The sequence below is a fragment of the Nomascus leucogenys genome, chromosome 21 (genome assembly GCF_006542625.1).
Source record: "Nomascus leucogenys isolate Asia chromosome 21, Asia_NLE_v1, whole genome shotgun sequence".
Taxonomy (NCBI): domain Eukaryota; kingdom Metazoa; phylum Chordata; class Mammalia; order Primates; family Hylobatidae; genus Nomascus; species Nomascus leucogenys.
In genome coordinates, this window is record NC_044401.1 from 30,298,604 (window position 1) to 30,319,372 (window position 20,769).

General features: G+C 35.8%; 1 non-coding gene across 1 annotated transcript; it reads left to right on the forward strand.

Moving 5' to 3' along the window:
- Window positions 1–15,863: 15,863 nt before the first annotated feature.
- On the forward strand, window positions 15,864–15,970 carry LOC115832243. The gene has a single exon (XR_004027669.1). It is a non-coding gene; the product is annotated as a U6 spliceosomal RNA (small nuclear RNA).
- The last annotated feature ends 4,799 nt before the right edge of the window (window positions 15,971–20,769 follow it).

A 20,769-nucleotide genomic window follows, 5' to 3' on the forward strand; every position in this document is an offset into this window, starting at 1 on the left:
GAGTGTGTGGGAAGCATTTTATGTTTTTTGATTGAGACTAATTCTTAGGCGGGTGGTATGTCCCTGGATCTCAGAGGTGAGACCTCCTAAATTCTTTTTTTTTTTTTTTTATTGGAGACAGAGTCTTGCTCTGTCACTCAGGCTGGAGTGCAGTGTTGCAATCTCGGCTCACTGCAGTCTCTGCCTCCTGGGTTCAAGCATTTCTCATGCCTGAGCCTCCCAAGTAGCTGGGATTATAGGCATGCAGCACCACGCCTGGCTAATTTTTGTATTTTTAGTAGAGATGGGATTTCACCATGTTGGCTAGGCTGGTCTGGAACCACTGGCCTCAAGTGAACTGCCAAAATGCTGGGATTATAGGTGTGAGCCACTGTGCCCTGTTGCTTCTAAACTATTCTGTCATTTCCTCAGCTGTAGGAGAATTCTAATAGTCCAGGCCCAGAATGTATCTCTTCTCCATTCCAGGAGTAATATTAATTTTCCTGTTTCATCCCCTTATTTGCAATTGTACATCCATCCTTCTATATTTCTTTCATAGGAGAAATTAGGTAGGATGATCTGTGTGGAGTTTTGTGCCTTTCTTAAATTAGCTGCTCTTCCTTTCCCCAGGCTTGCACCACTAGGAAGATTTTCTTAGGGCTTTCCTCCTGCAGTCTTTTTCATCTGCATGTGGTAAGGTATGTAGAAAAGAAACAAAGTGAGTATAAATTTCCTGGTGTCTGTGGCTCCTAAAGGTTCTCTTATGCTACCCCACAATCAGCTTTCAGATATTCCTTAACATTTTTGACTAAATTCTTCTTATTTGCTTATTAGGGTTTGGTGTCTGGCATCTGCTGCAGATAAGCAAGTACTTGGGTCCTGTTTGTCGTAGGCTTTATTTGTGTTTGCATAGATTCTGAGTTTGTTGTTTGCTCTGTGACATCAGCTATCAATTGTATCTCAGTAAAGTTATAATTTTAAAGATTGAGCTTTTTGTTGTTGTTGTTGTAAGAATGAGCATAATACTCTTTTCAGCATTCTATACCATAAATTGAAGATATCAATTAATATAAAATGTTTAAATGTCTTCTGATCCCACAGAATTCTATTAGAAATCAATAATACTTGATTCTAATAATTGATAATTGACAGTAAAAATAATTAAGCTATAACATCAAAATTTGTTCCACATCAGAAATTGTGTGGTATATCTAATGCTTTTTTTGGGAGAAAAATCCTGTAAGTTTAAATGTTTATATAAAAAATAAAAAAGATCAAATATCAGTAATCTGAGGTTTTATATCAGGCAGCTAAATCCAAAGAAAGTAGAAGGAAGGAAATATGTCATGCAAGAAGAGAAGAAAGAAAAATAAGTAAGAAAGAAAAGGCAAACAATGGAGGAAAGTAAGAATATATTTAAAAATTATTAAACGTCTAGCGAAACTGATCAAAGAAATAAAAAGAGATAAGACAAATCACAAATATCAGGAATGAAATAGGAGTTATCACCACATATTCTAGAATATTAAAAGGATACTAAGACAATGTTTGAAATTCCATTATATACTTAGAGCATACTGCATAATAAGCAAGTGGTGTTTATTGCAACAATGCAAGGTTGGTTTGACATTCTGATATGAAATAATGTCATCCATCATAGTAACAGGATATAGGAGAAAATCATATGATCATTTCAGTAAATGCAGAAAAGCTTTTGATAAAAATAAATCTTCATTTATGATTAAAAGTCCCAGTAAACTAAGCTGAGATCCCTTTTATTAGGTTCAGGAAGTAACTTTCTATTCCTAATTTGCTTATTTGGTATAAGTTCATGATGGCTGCCTTGATTCTACTGTCTCCTAATCTGTTAACTCCCAGAGAAACCTGTGGGACTCACTGGATATGAGCACGTATGGGGTGGTGAGGGCTACTCACAAACCGTCTCTTCTATAGATGTTGCTTTACAGGACTTTAAACAAATTAAAGATAATAATACATGTCCATTCTATAAGTTTCAAGAAACCTAGGTTTAAAAAAGTCAGATGCTAAAAATCCCCACAAATTCTTCTATAAATATGAGATTTTTCTATACGTTTTGTCTTCAATGAACTTTTTCTGACATTTTAGTTTTTAATAAATTTACATCTAAACACACATAGAATTACTACATATTTTAAACATTCCCTGGTTTTATAGTTTTTTACATATTCGTCTTCATAGACTAAAAATTTTATAATGTAGAAATAACATAATTTACATAAGAACTTATCATTAGAAATTTAGGCTGTTTCTAATTTTTTGCTGAAATGAATATTCATATAATAGATATGGCTTTTTCATTATCTAATATAAAATTTTCTAATATCTTTCTTGGAGTTATTGCCAAGATATTTGTAAATTATGTTTTTAAATTTGCATAGTTCACTTCTTCCTCATTTTTTAGTTTTTAGAAATCTTTCCCTTTTAATATGCTTCCTAAATGATTATTTATACTTTTCTAATGTTTTTATTTTAGGTTTCCTTAATACCATAAGATGTAATTTATCTGTGTCTCATTTATGTATTTTAAATTTGAATATGAATATGTTTTTTAGACTGTTTTAAATCATTTAGAATATGTTTTTAAATCCTTCACCTATTGTGAGTTTATATGCCTTTCTAAGAATACTTCTTCTACTGTTTTCATTGCTAAGATTATTGCCAGTGTCAGAGAAAAAACAAAACAACAATTGAGGAGTTTTACTGTTTTATTTATTCATCAGCAATTATACCTTTGGTCCCAAACAGTGAGACTTTCTTTATCTTCTTCCATTTAAACTCATTTCAAAAGAAAATAAAAGAAAGAAAAATAATAGTTTTTTCTTATATGTAGACTTGTAGTAAGTTTCATTTTTGTCTTAAGACTATGAAATGCTACAGTTAGAAGTCAGTTCCATTGTTTCATATCTGGTAGAGAAGTGGTATTCTGGATTTTGAAATATTGCCTTCACAACTTATCTACTGTTAAAATTTGGACTATTAAACTTCTTTTTGCCTCAGTGTTTGCATCTATGCACTGGAGACAACATTCCTCCTATTGCATGGGTTTTGCATAATTAATTAAACAAGTTAATTTATATAAAGAGCCAAGAATAGTGTCTGGTATACACGAAATTCATTAAATATTAACTATTATTTAAAAAACCCGCACTTGCAGAGAACTCCTTGTCCAACACCATTTTGGTACTTTTGCTTGTTTGTTTGTTGTTAAGAACCTTACTTTTTACTGAACATTTGGATTATATATACAATCAAATTTTATTTCCTAGAGCTTCCTAATTTTCTTTTGTTTTTATATAGTCTCTTCCACCCCAGAGGTTCATTTCATAAAATTATGCCTATTATTTTTGCTGGACTTAAAAAAATCTGCCTGCTTTAAGTCCGGAGGACATGCAAAATATAGCCCAATGCTTCTTTAAAATGCATAGGAATCATTTGGGAGATTTTTAAAAAATGTAGATTCTGATCTGGTCAGTTTTAGATGAAGCTTGAGATTGTGAATTTCTAGCAAGCATGAAGGAGATGGCAATGTTGCTGCTGGTTTCAGGACCACACTTTGTATAACAAGGTACTAGCCTATTCTTTCGTGATTAACACACATTTGCTTACTAACTTAGTCATCCACAAAACATTAAGAAGCAACTCTTTGGCAGTCACTGAACACCTGACTGGGGACACAATGTTGAACAGAGTCTGAGGAAATGAAGATTAATCAAATCATCACAAAAATAAAAACAAAATTACCTTCTCTCCCCGTCCCTTCTTCCCTGCACACAGTGCTGAGAGCTGAAATGTATGTGTATGTGTCTTTGTCACGAAGCTCACCTTCTCTGTGGAGACAAGGTGACTGGGTCTCCCAATTGGGTGCCACTTTCTGCATCTTTTTTTTCCCCACTCATATTTTCTCATTTTCCTCTCCTACTGTGTGCTTTCTTTTCACCCCCTTGATAACAATGATACAGATCTACTTAATGTACCTCTAGGTTGCAGCTTTGCTCTACCAAATGCCCCAGCCATCTGTTTTTCTCTTTGTACAATGGAGACTGCTGAATATAGAGTATAGCTTCCTATCTCTTCATTCAAAATTAATATTTTAACTATGTTTGAAGCATAAAAGACTTTAAAAGAAGTATATTATTGCCATTGACACTAATAATTTAAGAAATTTTAGAATGGCATACAAGCTAATATAAGTATCTAATGTAGAATTTTTAGAAAACATGGCTATAACTTTGTACATAAAAAACAGCTGTGGTTTGGTTAAACTGTATCAGACTTGCTTTGATGTGTTTCCTAAGATAATGTTCAGCTAATTTTCATTAGAATAAACTATATGAGGCTTGTTTTAATATGTTCAATAAAATATTGCTCAGCTAATTTTTTAAATAAAACATACAGAGATACCCTTCCAAAGAACAACAGTAAAATCTCCACTCGATTTCTAGTAAATTGCATATTACTAATTAAGTGAAAACATTCCATGATATTTACTGTGTCACCCCACATATAGTACCATATAATTAAGAAAATATTTGATACTCAAATTTGGAAGTTGGCATGGTAGGACAATGTTTGTTATTAACACATATCATTTTACATGATTAGCCCATAACATTTCAATGGAAATATTAAATATTTTTTCTAGTCTGTGGCAACCACACATGCAATTTGGAATAATTTAAAATGACTGTAAAACTGCAGCAATGCTATCCAGTTTCAGAAAAAAGTGATTTGCAATTAACTTGAAGATAAATCGCCGTATCTTTGATATTAACCAGCTGCAGTATAGCTCTGACAGACTTCACCCCAGGTTAAATATCTACACTACGCATATTAGAATTTAATAGGTAAGTATATATATAAACTTCCACCATTAATTTTTTATATGAATAATAATGTGTGCATAATAAAAGCCAACAACACCCATTTAATATGGGCAGTTTTAATATTCATAACCCTGTTTGCCATTTGGCAAGTCAAAGTAGTCAGTGAAAGTCAGTCAAGCTGGTTTTGGATTAACTTACATTTTTATGCATAAATTTGCTTATATAGCCGATGGACATAATGATAAACTCAGTCAAGAAACAATTGTGTACTTTCCAAAAATTTACAGTGTGATGAAATGGATTAAACACATGCCATTGAATATGTGGGTTTAGTTTGACCACCATCTGGTTATATAGGTTTAGACATTAGTTTATTTTTTATTAAAAGGAAGAGATTAGATTAATTGTTCTCTAAGGTCCAATACTGCTTTAAATTTTTATGGTACTATTGCATTTTCCATTACTTTTATGGTTTGTATTTGCGAAGAACATGAAATTTATGGTGTTTTGTTTCCTCCTACGTATTTGCCTTGCAATTAAAAGAAACTCACACCAGGAGGGCATAGTCCTATCAGTTTAACAAGTCTTTTCATGTGTAGTTAAGAGTAATAACTTATAGGATACTTTAAAACTTTATTTTCTGTAAAAATTTAAATCTCTGAAAAGATATCTACAAATAAAATGTAGCTCCTCATTTGTATCATCTACAAAGTCATACAAGTATATGGTTTCCAGAAATAAAATATTCTTATTATTAGCTTATCCAAGGCCCACATGGCGTCTAGAAAATGGTGTGAAATTTTATTTACCGTTCCTATTGAGAATCTCTTAGCTTGGTGCTGGGCAATCTAGGAGCCTCTTCTCATTCTAATCAAGGGGCTTTCTTTTGTGGAATCTAAAGAGTTGAGAGGGTTGGGCAATGGTGAAAAAGAGTAACAGAGAAAAGAAAATTCTGGCCTGACTCATACTGTTTAAATAGCAGAAATTCTGTTTAAAAGGGTGGAAATATCATTCTGATTATTATTTAAGGAGCTTAGAATGTCAGTATAATCAATAGCCTTTTCCATTATATTTTCATTATTATCAAAGACTAATCTAATCCTGGTTTTATTTTTTTCTTCAGAAGACACAGCTAAATCAACCTATACCTTTTCTTTCCCCCAGGACTTTGGATGATGCTTACATTTTAGTCTTAGATCTCTAGCTACCATCCAAACTCAGGAAATCTTTTGATAGCTTAAGTGCTCTTCTCTCTTCTCCCCTCCCTGCCCCTCACCTCCTCTCCCCTCCCCTTCTCTCCTTCCCTCTCCATACCTCTCATCTCTCCCTACTTCCCTACCTCCTTTCTTCCAGTGAACATAAAACTTTACTCTATTGTTCATACTTAATATATTTAACGGCTTAACAACTCAGCATCTCTTCTTTGAGAGAAACCTGCCTTTAAATTTCATATGGCCTTGCAGAGTTTAAAAGCATGACAGTATCACGACTACATAGTATGTCATAAAATATTATCTATATTCAATGTAATTTTAGTACTGAGTGATGTTATGGCATTGAAGTTTTTCAAAATCAATAATTCACATAGGGATTTATCCATCCATCCATCCATCCATCCATCCATCCATCCATCCATCTGTCCATTTTTCTATCCATTCACAAATGTTATTGCATATCCACTTTATGTTGGTGTCAGTAATTCACATATGGATTTATACATCCATCCATCCATTTGTCCACTTTTCTATCCATTCACAAATGTTATTGCGTATCCACTTCATGTTGGTTATTGTATCTTTGTTGTAACAAAGTAATGAGGAAATCACAGTCCTTGCTCTTGAGAGGCTTATAGTAGAGTTGTTACTACCTAAACTTTTTTGTTCACCAGAAAAAGTATGACAAAGTAAGATTGCATTTTCTAAACACGCTAGGCAATAGAGACTTTATTATGTGCTGTGGCAGATGGTAGTTACCTACCCCAAATCCACGTCTTCCCTTCTTTTTTATTATTGTACTTCTATTCTGAATTTGGGAGAACAATGATCACAGCCCTGAGTAATGCATAATGTTTGGTTTAATCCAATTGCTAGAATCCTCTTCTTTGCTTTCCTAGTCTTTTCTGAAGTTAAGAATGGCCATTGAGACCTAAAAACTTGTATATTTAGGAGTTTCCTTTCTTAAATAGGGAACAGTGGTGGCCAACATCATTCCTCCTAATATTTTTTAGCCTTGAAAGCAGATAGGATTTCTGAACCTGCAGTAGACATATTTTGATCATAATCTGGTATTCATAGGAAAAGATCACATGATAAAGATGTCACAACTGAAAAGACAGAAAAAACAATTATTTGATGATGTTATAGAGCTGCTGAGCCAGTTACAGCTATCTCCTACTTTCACATTTCTTACTATGTGAGAAAAATAAACCTCTATTAGCGAGTCATTATAAATTTGGTTTTCTGTTACTTACAGTGGAACACATTTCTAATACGTACACATATACAAAAAGATCAATGGAGGGTGTAATATGGTAACATAATGGCAACTCTTGCAGAACAAATTTTGTATTTCTAACAAACACATACATTAAATGGATCATTGATATGAGCTTGGATATAATTACTTATCACATTAGTTTTTGTTTGTATTTGGATTTGAAATGCAGTGCAAAATATTAGTAATTTATTCTTAATAGATGGTATAATCTCTTCTGTAGGGATCAGTGGTGGTGGCTACATATTTATATATTTTTTTCTACTGTCTTTTCCTTCAGAACTAAGAACAAGTTTATTAACTAAGGATGAGAAAAGTTCAGTAACTTGAACTTCAAAGGTACTCAAGGTCTCTCTACAGTATGTTTTTTTTTTTTTTTTTGAGACACAGTCTCACTCTGTCATCCAGGCTGGAGTGCAGTGGCATGATCTCCACTCACCACAACCTCCACCTCCCGGGTTCGAGCAATTCTTCTGCCTCAGCCTCCCGAGTAGCTGGGACTACAGGTGTGCACCACCATGCCTGGCTATGTTTTTTAGTTTTAGTAGAGACAGGGTTTCACTGTGTTGACCAGGCTGGTCTTAAACTCCTGACCTCGTGATCCACCCACCTCGGCCTCCCAAAGTGCTCGGATTACAGGCATGAGCCACCGTGCCCGGCCTGCAATATGATTTTTTTTTTTTTTTTTTTTTGAGATGGAGTCTCACTCTGTCGCCCAGGCTGGAGTGCAGTGGCGCGATCTCCGCTCACTGCAAGCTCTGCCTCCCGGGTTCACGCCATTCTCCTGCCTCAGCCACCAAGTAGCTTGTAGGGAATACAAGCACCTGCCACCACGCCCAGCTAATTTTTTGTATTTTTTTTTTTTTTTTTTTTTAAGTAGTGACGGAGTTTCACCGTGTTAGCCAGGATGGTCTTGATCTCTTGACCTCGTGATCCCAAAGTGCTGGTATGATTTTTTAAAGTAAGACATTTTATCACTCTTGTTCTGGGTCATGAACTGTTTTTCTTTATTTATATGATTATTTATGTGATTTATATGATTATGAGACATTTGAGGAAGAGACACAGGGCAAGAATGGTGATTGCTATTTTGTGCTTATGAAAAGGGACTCAATTTGTGTTTTAAATTCTATTCCTTCACAGAAAATATTGATGAAGTGAGTCATTAGAGAAATCTTGCTTAACTGAAAAGCAATTCCAACTTTATTATCAATACAAAGGACTCTATGGGATTTCTATATCTATGATCTGGAAAAGCTAATGCTATATAAAGTCAAAATAGTAGTGTTAAACTTGAGATCTCATTAATGAGCATTTTTCACACTTATTAAAGAGTTAACTACAAAAAAAAACTTCGTATTTGAAGGAACTTTATTCAGTTAAAGCAGATGATAATTGCCTTGGGTGTAAGTTGAGGGAATATGGAGTTGTTGGTATATGTTATTTATATAATAGCTATAATGCTAAGAAAACCCAGTAAAAGCTAGAAAGATAACCCTACTATAACTCTGAAGTGTTTTATTTATGGTATAGGCTCTTGAGATCTCATGGAAATAAACCGAGAACTATTTGAAGTTATTTGGAAGTTACTTGACCTTTATTTAGAGTATCGTCCTTTAAGTTGGGAATGTTCAGTTCTCTCCTGGGAGTACTTGTAAGCACATATTTGTTAAGCATGTAATGTCTTTCAGCCACTGCTGGTTTTATTGGAGAAACACAGGTGATACACACTGCTGCAGGTTGCTCAGTGCTTACAGTTCATATGGGAGAAAAACATTTTAAAAATCACATGGCTCAGTAAGACCGTGAAGCAGAACTCCTATGTCTGATTGGGAAGGTCAGAAATAGTCAACCACGGCCAGGTGCTATGGCTCATGCCTGCAATCCCAGCACTTTGGAAGGCTGAGGCGGGCGGATCACCTGAGGTCAGGTGATACAAAAATTAGCTGGGCGTGGTGGCCTGCGCCTGTAGTCCCAGCTACTGGGGAGGCTGAGGCAGGAGAATTGCTTGAACCTGGGAGGCAGAGGTTGCAGTGAGCCGAGATCACGTCACTGCACTCCAGCCTGGGTGACAGAGTGAGATTCTGTCTCAAAAAAAAAAAAAAGTCAACCAGCTCTTTCATATCAGAACACACTTCCCCATTCTCCATTTGTGCTCTTGATTCAAACTTATCCCATGTCCTCTAAAACCCTCTGAGCCAAATTTGTAGTTGTATTTCTTATCTGTATTTTGAAATGTTTTTTCTCTAGTGTTCTTTTGTCCCACAGCCTAAACATGATCATTCTCACCTCAAAAATATAAGATGTCTTGAGATGGGCCTCTCCAGAGCGACTTACTTTTTCTTATCCTCTGCTTTAGGGCCATGATTCTCAATGTTTCAGGCTACAATTGACATCTTTATTTCCTTTCATTCTACTCCCAATTCCATATTGCTGAGACTTTCCCCTCACCACTGCACTGAAACTGCTTTGTTAAATGTGAGAAATGGCCCACACATATTGTAAGCTCTGTTAGAATATGAGCTTTGCCTGTTGTACCATATATTCTCAGCCCTCAGAATAGCACCTCTTACAAAGTCAGACCTTAATAAACATTTGTAAATGAATGGCTGATATATTTTCTTACTTTCTGTTTATTGGTAATGTCTTACTCATTCTCTCCTGGTCATTCTTTCCCTCCTCGATTTCTGTTACAGTGTCCTTTTAGTTCTCCTATTACTTTCCAGGGAATTTCCTGTATTTCATTTATTGGATAATTTTTCCTTTGCCCTTACATAAAATATTAGTTCTTTTTCCGAATTTTATTCTTTTTTTATTATGACTCTCTAGGTGTTTATGGTTCTCAAATTCATGGTTCTAACCCCCAAAGTTACTTTGAGTATATCCAGTGATTATTTGACGTCTCCATTTATATTTTTTATACTTGCTTCAAAATTGCCACGGCCAAATCTTCTTGAAAGTTATTTGACACCTAGAATTTCCTGTCTAATGAAAGACATTATATCCAAAACCCTGTAATCTATTGATAACCATATAATAATCTCCTTTTTGGCTGAACCCTCCTCCCCAGGCCAAAAATCATTAAGTCTTATAGGTTTCATTTTCTCATTATGTCTGATATCTGACTCTTGAATCAATTGCCTGCAAGAGGCCTTCCTCATCTCTCATGTGGGCTACTGCAGTAGGTTTTTGAGAGTCATCTGACTATAACCTTGTTCTTTTCAAATTCTTTCTATACCTGTGGCTTGAATGGCCTTTCTAAAGCATAAGATGTTATAATACATCTCTAACTAAAATATTTCAGTGGCTTCTATGGGGTGCTGTATTAGAAAATTTAACACAGACTATATCTAAATGATAAAGAAAATGGACTGAATCTTCTCATTAAAATACGGGATGAGACTTCTACACTTTTTTCCTGCTTTTCTTTTGATTCTCTCTTTTCTCTATTAGCTTCATCCTTAGGCTAATTTTGTTTAGCTGAACATGGGACAAGGAGCTTTCTTTTTCAGAAGAAGTGGAGTTTCAATCAATTGCCACAACTATATGAAAAGGCCCTTAGCTGCATACTAACTGGACCTTCTTCTTTAAACAAATCCCTTGTGTTTCTCTCTGGACCCTCTACTATGGCAAGGAGAGTGGTGGCCTCTACCTTTGAACTTGGAGTGAGTCAATCCCACATGAACATTTTTCAGCAAAATGATAAGAAAATACCTGAGATTCTGGAATTAAATTAGTTACTTTTTATGGGTATAATGGAAAAATGGGCAAATTATTTCACTACTTTGCTTTAGATGAAGAAATTGTTCTAATTTATACAGCTGGGGAGCTGGGAAGACACAGTGATAGTTCTCAATATATAGAACCAAGAAGACTACTTAAGTAGGTGATTCCTTCAGTGACTGTACCTAAGTGACTTGGAGATGTAAGCAATGGAATGCCTTGAACTCTGTAAAAAAGACACGGTATAAATAGAGATCATTAATAGGCATGTATCTTGCCTCAAATGCTTAATAAAATAGTTATTTTACCGCTTTTACATTTAATTTTTCTATTTGAAAACAGTCTTTCTTGTGCTGGTCAGACATTTCCGTCTAGGGAGTATAATTCAAATCATCATGCACCAAGTCTACTTTCTTTAACAATACAAAGGCTTACTCGTACCACCAGCCATTAAAGTAGGAAATAAAAGAGGGTTGAGCTCCTTGTGATCTGGAAAAGATTTTGCCACAGCCGCTCAAATGCCACACTCGTGGCAATTAGATGTCTCGTTTTAGGAAATGTGATTGTCTGCTTCTGAATAAATCTGAATAACAACTAAGTAAACAATATGATAATAGACTCAAATGAAATAGCATACACTGCCCATCTTTTTTTCCCCTAGAAGCTCTAACATAGCTCCTAGAAATTAATTTCACTCTTTGGCTGTGTATCTGAAAAGAACTTCCAGAATATACTTCATGATTGGAGGAATTAATATGTGAAAGTCTACATACGGAGCCTGAGCTGGGCCAGTGCTCACAGCACATTCACTTCACTGACAGGGACCTAACACCTTTCAGAAGCTCATATAGTGCTCATGTCTTAAAGCTTGAGATGGAGCAGAGACCCTCTTATGGGCCTGCCAGGCATCCCCCCACCAGGCACAGAAATAAAGAAAAATCTTGAATTCTTCCTAGGGAAATTGCAGACATCTAGCTAGCCCTAGGAAGTAAATAAGCAACTTGATAAACAAGATGGTAATAGCAACTTAAAACAATAGCCAAGGAAGTTAGAGTCAGAAGATGTTTTGTTCTCTATAGAAACTAAAGACAACATCTTAACACATTTCCTTGAGTTGTTTTTTAGAAATCCAGATTCCCACCAAATTGGTCCACTGGCACACAGACCTCAGGTAAGGAGGAACAGAAGACTAAACTCTGACCACCATTCTTTGTTATGAATTTCTTCCTGAGGGACCTGGAGAAGGCTCACCCACCCACAAGCCAGAGCTATTCTTTTCTGCTGATCCCAAATTTTAGACAAAGCATCACCTTTTTAACCAATTACAAATCAGAAAATATTTGAATCTACCTATGAACTGTGCCCCTCTACCCTTTGAGATGCCCTGCCTTTTCAAGTCAAACCAGTGTGTAGTCTCCATGTCTTGATTTATGACTTTGCCTATAACCTCTGCATCTCTGCCTTTTAAAACCTCCACCCGAAAGCCATTTGGGAGGTTGGGACTTAAGCATTAGCTGCCTGATCCTCCTTGCTTGATGGACTGCAAATAAAGGCCTTCTTTTCTCCCACTGCAAATCCTAAGGTGGACATCTGGTCTTAGTGTGTGGGGCAAACAGACCCCAGTTCAGTTTGATAACAGACTTTGTCCACAAGAATCCCATTGCCTTCTCTATATTTGTAAAAATACTAAGTTTAGCATTTGATAATGATTTATAATGTGCATCATTTCTGTAAGTAATTGTAAAAATATAAGAAATCTTATCAAAGATCCATAGTCTTTTACCTAACATAAACATAAACAAACTCTCAGTTATTTTTTAGAATAAAAAATAAAATTTGACAACTATTTTTCTAACTTAATTTTAACAGTGAGAGAGTTATGTTTTTCAGATTTTGGAAGGGGTTGTTACATTTCTATAGCTTTAAATCTAAAAATAATGAAGTATAAATTAATATTATACCCCTTTATAATTTTTAATGACTAAAATGATAAACCTGGTTTACTAATACATGGTTAAAATTATTCCAAATACTTTGTTTAAGAAGTCAAGAACATAGGCAATGTATTTTTAAAAGATACCCTTTCCAAATATTTTAAAATATAGTAAATTTCAGTGCTTTTAAAGATACTTCAGTAATCTCTTACGCAGTATTCAAAAAGACATTTATTCTCTTAGAAATATCACTAGTACAGTATTGATCATTTAGTTCAAATCCCTAAGTTTTTTTAGATTCAGGAATTTAAGTAACATGGTTACTTAACCTTATACTGATAAAGGGTTTTGAATGCTCAATTTATATCTAGGATTGTAGATTTCAAAGTCCAATTTGTTTTCAGTACATAAGGTAGCATAGGCAAGATTCTCCTTTTTATCCCATCTTAAGGACAGTTAGAAGCTTAAAGTTTCAAATAATAAATCACCAAAGAAAAATAATGAACAAACTTACAATTGAATCGTCCAAAATTTTAAGTAAAGCCAGAAAAATGGACTTTATTTGTAAGAGCTTTTATAATATGCCAGGAACTGTGACAGATATGTTTGTTTCGTTTGTGAGTTTCAGTAACATTATCCACATTTTCAGAGAAGTAAAAAAAAAAAAAAAAAAAAAAGAAACCTGAGATGTGGTTGTTCAGCTCAGTGAGCAGATCTGAAGCCATTCCCAGGATCAGTCAAATACTGCCCTTGATAAACTTTGCTATACTTTCACTGACTCTTGACCTGTTGCAAAAGGCTAGAGGTTTAACCAGCCACTTGAAAAACTACGGACTGTCAGATTAAAGACACATTTCTTTGGTGCCATGTAGTGTGAAAACAAATTCAAACAACCACAAAATCAGAAACACTGAAGGGTTCTGATTTTCCCAAGGTCATTCCTTTCTTAAGTGGCATATCTGAAATTTGTACCCATGTCTTTCAGATATACTCTATATGATTGCCAACACCATGGTAATGACAGAAGCAATCTATGGTGACTTGTATCAGATCATGCTGGCTGGTTATGAAAATATGAACAGTCCTACACACATTAGTTTAATTTCGCAAATTTGTACCACTTTTTCTAAGTGAATGACTTCCATTGTAGGTAAAAATTCCCACATAATACTTGCGAATAATGGGTCGGTTATCTCCCCAGGAAGTTCCCCTAAGGAATTGAGAGTGACCATTTTGGGTAGATTTCCACAGTCATCACTTACAGGTTACATCAATTAAAGATTGAGTTCCCTTAAAACACTTGAAAGCCTCATAACCACTCCTAAGTTGCACATCACCATAGTTTCTGTAAGGACTGGGCAGAGACAAAGTACCATGCAATTTGGTTTCTTCCATCTTTGGATAATGGCCCAACTTTTTGCAAGAGTTCCAAGTCTGGCATGTGTTGGTTGGCCTCTGCATCAAGAACAGAATTCTTTCCTTTATGTTCAGCTTATGATCACGGATATGTCATGAATTAGTAAGGTGGTGAATCCATGTAGTGATTATGGCAACCTGGACAATGCAGTCTTGATCAGCAGTGTAATTCCAGCTGGTTTCATCAGAGAATGTATACCTGGCATGGCCATCTACAAAAATGGCTGCAATAGTTCAATTAGCAGCCCGAATTTGTTTTCACACTACATGGCACCAAAGAAATGTGTCTTTAATCTGACAGTCCGTAGTTTTTCAAGTGGCTGGTTAAACCTCTAGCCTTTTGCAACAGGTCAAGAGTCAGTGAAAGTATAGCAAGTTTATCAAGGGCAGTATTTGACTGATCCTGGGAATGGCTTCAGATCTGCTCACTGAGCTGAACAACCACATCTCTTTTGAGTTTGGAGCAGTTGGCAGTGAGTTTGAACACCTGCAGAAGCCTTGTGCACACCATCAGCTTTCAGTTTAGCAGTGCCAGTAAATCAGGTCAGGTATTTTGGGAAATCTCAGCTACATGAGAACTCATTGGAAGGTTGAGTAAACAGCTTTTCTTCTGGCAGCGGAATGGGGAATAAAGTATCCCCTTTGCTTTTTGCCATGATTGTACATTTCCTGAGGCTTCCCCAGCCATGTGGAACTGTGAGTCAATTAAACCTATTTTCTTTGTAAATTGCCCAGACTCAGGTACTCTTTATAGCAATGGGAAAATAGACTAATACAGAGTCTATGGCTAAAAAGACAAGGTGTACTCAACAAGCTTCTCTTGTCAAGTGGAAATGGTGTATTTATCCTGCCCCCAGCAGAATTTTGGCTTTCCATGAGAAAGTGGCAACTGTACCATAGTTTCAGGAGGGGCTAAAGTTAATAATGGCATAAAAGTACCATCCCAAGAGTGGATATAGATTCCTGAAAAGAAAGTGTTGTTTACAATTTCAAGAATCCCCCATGTGGGACCTATATTAGTCAGGAGATACTAATTGACAATGTCCCTCACAGGGTCTCCCCACCATCTGCTCTAATTCCTACTTCATTCCGAAGAGCTGAGTCTAATTCTTATTCTTGGAGAAACTGCCTTGAGGCAATTTGACCAATTTTTCTGGTTCTGCATAAGCCACCATCAGCTCCATAGAGTATCAGAGATATAGCTATAAGCATGAGTGTGGGAAAGATGACCAGAATTATTGACAAATATTGTATGAGGGAGCTGTGGGAGATGGAGCCTTCCTCTACTATTTCCAATAGACTTATTGGTATGGGTAAGAGAAATGGTGATCAAATCATCATCAGAACCCTCTCAGGAGGATAGAAAACCAACCAGTTTGGAGTTACAACAGAGCATTTTCTTTCACAGGGAAGACTCACAGGGCAACTCTGAAAGGCAAAATATTCGTATCTCATGCTCACTTTAGCAGCACATGTGCTAAAACTGGAACAATATTGAGAAGATTAACATGGCTCCTGTGCAAGGATAACACAAAAATTCATGAAGCATTCCATATTTTTACTGCGACAGGATCAAATCTGCACTTATCAATATTAATCTTGAATGTAAAGGGGCTACATGCCCAAATTAAAAGGCACAGAGTGGCAAGCTGGATAAAGAAGCAAGACTGAATGGTATGCTGTTTTCAAGAAACCATCTCGTATGCAATGACACCCATAAGCTCACAGTAAAGAGACGGAGAAAAATCTACAGAGCAATTTGAAAACAAAACACAGCAGGAGTTGCTATTCCGATTTCAGGCAAAATAGAATTTAAACCAACAAAGATTAAAAAAAGACAAAGATGGGCATTACTTAATGGTAAAGTGTTCAATTATTTCACTGCAGATTATGCTCTCAAGATTCATGCATATTATGGCATCTGTTAGAATTTTCTTCCTTTTTAAGGCTGAATAATATTTCATTGTATGAATGGACCACATTTTGCATATCCAACTATCCATCCACACATCCATCCATCCATCCATCCATCAGTGAGCATTTGGGCTGCTTCCAAGTTTTAGCTGTCGTGAATAATGTTGATTTGCAGCATTTTAAATAGCAGAAGTTATAGAAGGGATGAGAGAATTTTGATTCACTGGCCCTCTCTTCCATGGACATTCTAGGCTCAGAAAATTGGGTTACTAATAGGCAAAAGCTGAGAAAACCCTTTTAAGTGTGTCTTGACATGCCTGTTGGCTTCTCAACATTTTACCGAACCTGCAATTTAAAATGGCCTCTTCTACCTGCTGATGCTAACAGATGCTCAAAAAGTAGAATAGAGCAAGTTCACCTGTTTTTTCATGGCTGAGATTCAAGCTGTGTATTTTTAAGCATAAGCACAAGCAGATGCACCCTTGCTACAAGATAAACCAGAATTCTTCATGGCCAGGTAGTTTGGACCTCAGTTAAAGGTACCTACAGTAAGTCAAATACCAAAGGGACTTTTTCCTAGGAGTTGTACTCTACAAGGACAGGATTATAGGGGGGCTCTGCTGCTTATGTTATACTTTACCTACAGAAACCTGTGCAATTTCAGAAACAGTGGCCTGCTAGGGGTGGGCCTTCTGGGATCAGAGAACTCTACCGGGGCACTTGTATCAAGGATCACTTGGAATTCCTTGGGAAGGACAGTAGGGAGAAAATTTTCAGGGATGCAGACATGAAGTTACCTGTGCTTCTCCTCTGTGTAGTGAAAACAGTGAAGTGCATAGGAGGATGTCTGTGAGTAGTCCAGTTTAGATAATTTGACTTTGGTGAATTGGAAAGGCAAAACCAGAAATAATTAGTGGTAGTAAAGAAGGAGACCACCCCCATATTGCCCTATGCCCAGTTTCTGCCTCAAAGAAAAAGTAGGAGTTAAAGAAAAGACAAGAAGTAAAATCAGTCAGACAGCCCCGCGCTGCATTCCAAGCCTGGTAGCTGAAGATCTAAGCTAATCCGTTATGTTAATAGATTCCAGACAGCCTGGAGCTGCATTCCAGGCCTGGTAACTGAAGATCAAACCCCTTAGAGTTGTGAGCCCCTAAAAGGGACAGGAATTGTGCAATCGGGGAGCTCGGCTCTTGAGACAGGAGTCTTGCCAATGCTCCCGGCCAAATAAACCCCGTCCTTCTTTAATTCGGTGTCAGAGGGGTTTTGTCTGTGGCTCTTCCTGCTCCAGTATATTTAACATACTTATTAGGAACCAAAGCCAAGAATCCTAGTGATGCTAAATGGCCCTAAGTGGTGTTTGGTTTTGCATTGGGACAGGAAATGTTCCTCATATCGAGCGATTATTCATCTTATTATTTATATCAGGTTTACATGTTTAATGTTACATCACTTTCTGAGATCATTTCTACTAAGTCTAAACATTTTTTGTTGTTTTCTGTAAATATTATATACAAAATCAATGTCACACTTGGCAAAAATGAACAAACAATTTTATTATTTAAATAACTTCAAACTGATATTCTGTATAGGCATTTTCTTATCATTGTTGAACACTATACATTGCTGTTTATTCAGTTTTCTTTCAGTTCTAATAAATGCAATGATCCTTTTTGTATGCAAGTGACACATTTAATGTTCTTTTAATCAAGAGTGATTAAGTGAAATTGCAGGATTTTCATCTGACCTGTTCAAGTTCTGAATTTGAGGAGATACTTTTTTTTTCTCATTTTCATTATTTTGATTAAAAAATAAATCTTCATTAAATTAATCATTTGTAGTATCCTGTATGCTAAACTTAGGTTGGTCATATTTAAGTAAAATCTAGTTTCTTTCTTTTTTTTCACTTAAATAAAAATAAACAAACTACCATTCTAAAGAGTTTTTTTACTTTTTCAACTTCTTTGGCTGTTCACTTTTATGTATACTATTATGACCTAAACGTGAACTCACTTTCAATCATCTAAAAGACTGTAATTGTTTTCCCAGTATAAGAAATTAAATACATTTTCACCAAAACATATTAACATAAAAATAACTAAAACTTATTTTCCAAAAAGTTTTATCTTGAAATTAAAATGCAAAATATAACTTCTAAATAATAATTTTCAAAAATTAATTCAAATAATTGTATTAAACTGAACATTTTAATTTAATGTTCTCATTTAATTAAATCCTGTTAAACATTTAATAAAATAATGTTCTTTTACATACTACATGAAAGTGAAGTATTCATATGATAAGTCTAGACCTAGTAATGAGAATTTTGTAATATAGTAAATTTGTCATGTCTACCTTCTATGACTGTTAGGGTTGTATGTACTAATGGGAAATTTTTTGCTCTGTGAGAATGTATTGTGTTCATGCTGACAGGAAGGATTTGACTAGGTAATTATATTGGTTTTTCTCCTATTTAAGCACCTCTGCCATTCATATCATCCTCCCTCTCAAGCTGTGTTTGTGTCAGATAGGGAAGCTATAGAATTCACACACTTCCCTGGTAATTGGTTGCAATCACCTTTTGTTTTGGAGGACATGGGCAAGAAATGTTTCAAAGCTTTTTCTTTGCCTGAAAAATTGTTAGGCATAAGAGTTGATGCTGATGTTTAGGGTTATAGATTCTGCTATCAGCACTGAGTGTTGAATTCTGAGAGTCAGAACCCATATGTTTTTTAATAAATTATATTTATGATATGTGAGACTCTTTAAAACTTATGACCCTGACCAAAGATTTTCCTTTTGCCTAGGTCTATGGGCAACAATGGGGAAACTGTCAATTTTATTTTTTCTAATATATAAGTGAATAAATTGATTTATTCATTTTGTCATTCTATTTTTTTAATTGTTCAATATTAACTGTACCATGGAGAACATAGTCACACTTATAAAGGCTTTATTTTCAGAGAAATAGTTGAGATTCATTTCAAAGAGTGTGAAGTTAAGCAGAATTTGATGATAAAATCTGATTTTTCCCTCATTTCCACTTCAAAGATAAAATCCTGCAAATTTTGGCTAATGTAAAATATTTTAAATATATTGTATGCGTTCAATTAAGTTACTGTATTTAATTTAGTTGAATAAATGTTCAATTCAATTTTTAAAATGAGTTAAAGTATTCCAGAATGTGATTTTTTTTCCTTGATAGTGATTCTGCAAGGGCAAATGAATTTTGACCAGGAAGACAGTGAAGAAATTTCATAAAAGTGAAATACTAATTGGAAGCTCCTATTGGCACTAGTTGATCTGACAAGTTGTGCGTATAGAAACCAGCCTATATGGAGACATGAATGTCAAAAGAAGTTTTACTGATGGTAGAAATATGAGATGATCATTATATATTCTTCAAGAAAAAAAAATATGGCAAAGGATAATAAAGATAATACTGCCAAAAATATCCAGATTGTATTGAAGAAAATTGTGAAAAGAAGGACCAGAGTAAAAGTTATTTTTCTAGGTTAGTACACTTGTTAAAACATAATCATGGCCGGGCTTGGTGGCTCACACCTGTAATCCCAGCACTTCGGGAGGCCGAGGCGGGCGGATCACAAGGTCAGGAGATCGAGACCATCCTGGCTAACATGGTGAAACCCCATTGCTACTAGAAATAAAAAAAAATTAGCCAGGCGTGGTGACATGCACCTGTAGTCCCAGCTACTCAGGAGGCTGAGGCAGGAGAATTGCTTGAACCCAGGAGGTGGAGCTTGCAGTGAGCTGAGATTGTGCCACTGCACTCCAGCCTGAGTGACAGAGCGATACTCCATCTCAAACAAAACAAAATAAAACATAGTCATATTGACCGGGCACAGCATCTCACGCCTATAATCCCAGCACTTTGGGAGGCCCAGGTGGGTGGATCACCTGAGGTCATGAGTTCGAGACAAGTCTGGACAATATGGTGAATACTAAAAATACAAAAATTAGCTGTGCATGGTGGCAGGTGCCTGTAATCCCAGCTACTCAGGAGGCTGAGGCAGGAGATTCGCTTGAACCTGGTAGGTGGAGGTTGCAGTAAGCTGAGATTGTGCCACTGCACTCCAGCCTGGGTGACAGGGCAAGACTTCGTCTCAAAAAAACAAACAAAGAAACCAAATAAAACCATAATTATATAAATGGATGAGCCCACCAACCAATAATGCAAATAAAATGAAAAGCTGAATTTATTGCTTACTTAGGTAAACAATAGTTATGAGAGTCCAGCAAAGTCTTCTCAAGCAAAGCAGATAATTGATCTTACACAGGACTTTGGGGGATGCATGGTGTGGAGGGAATGGTAAATTTTCAAAGGTAGGAGTGGGCTAATGCCAGCTTTAGAAATGTGATAACTCAGAAGAGAATGTTAATTGGCTGCTTTCAGATTCAGGTTTATTGGAGTATGACTGTTGCTGATT